This window comes from Lolium rigidum, chromosome 2 (genome assembly GCF_022539505.1).
Source record: "Lolium rigidum isolate FL_2022 chromosome 2, APGP_CSIRO_Lrig_0.1, whole genome shotgun sequence".
Lineage (NCBI taxonomy): Eukaryota > Viridiplantae > Streptophyta > Magnoliopsida > Poales > Poaceae > Lolium > Lolium rigidum.
This window is the reverse complement of record NC_061509.1, coordinates 99,650,446-99,651,640: the sequence shown is the minus strand read 5'-3', so window position 1 is coordinate 99,651,640 and position 1,195 is coordinate 99,650,446.

The window sequence follows — 1,195 nt, the reverse complement described above, 5'->3', positions numbered from 1 at the left end:
CCCAGGAGCCTTAGATGGAGTAGAAGCTGAGCCACATGTCTGAGAGGGCTCCTCAAATCATGACGTAGCCGGCCGAGTTCCCGTCAGCATCGGCTCCCCAGACGAAGAGAACCTTCGGGGTGAGCTGCCCCAGAAGGCTTCGGTCTTCTTCTCTGCGCCTTGCGGAGTCCAGATCGGCTCCCTTCCTTCACGCCTGGATCTAATGCAGCGTCATCGGCGCGAGTACCACGTCAGGAACATTATCTAGCATCGTTCTTGAAGAGGGATCCGAAGCCCCTTAAACCACTCGATTGAGAGTTCTTCCATTAAAATCTCCTTCATGCTCCATTGACCCTCGATCGTAACAGTTATTCCTCTTGGAGTCGATGGCCATGCATGACTTTTATATCCTTAAGTGATGTCTGTGCATCCGCTGTGCTCAAATTTTAATTTTGAGATTTTACTGGCCGCTTGTGCATCGATTTCATACTTCAATACCCATCACCAAAGGATGAGCGCTTCTCTTGCATATCCTCGTGTTTTATCCACACAGGTGCCCCGCAGGCCGAGTATTTGTCAAAGAGAATTGATGGTATCGGCTCGTTGGATAACATGTTGAACCCGAGGCGAGAATGGATGGTATGAGGATAATTTTGGCCGATTCTCGGAATACGGCCTCCCGCGTTGCTTGCTCGGTGAAGGTTTTGTAATGTCCCTTCACAAATTTTCAGGGGCGATCACAAGGATCGGGCCTGCCGCGTTTGCTCATTGACGTGCTCTTGCTGCTCGGTCGAGTACGGTAGATAAAACCAGCCCAATCTCCGAGTTTATCATGTTGGTCTTTGGCTGCTGTCGTCCACCTTGAGTGCATCGGTAAATCGTGGAGCACTAAGCTTCGTCGGAAGAGCAGGCACATGTTTGTACCAGCCGATGTTTCATCGCCGGCACCCTTTGCCAGGCGCCCACTCCATTTTCCGTGGACGACCCTCTTCATCAGGGTTCGCTGAACCTTAGCGGCCAGATCAGGCCTTGCCTTCCTCAATGTGCAAGTATAACCTCTACAGGCTTCCCTCCAGACGCGCAATCGCTGAACCTGTGTTTAAAGGCAGTACGAGTCCATCAGGAGCACCACCTTGGCCGGTGGTACTGTCTTCTTCTTCTCCTCGTCTTCTGAATCTTGATCTTTCAGGCAGGGGACTCAGCGTTTGCTTTGTGG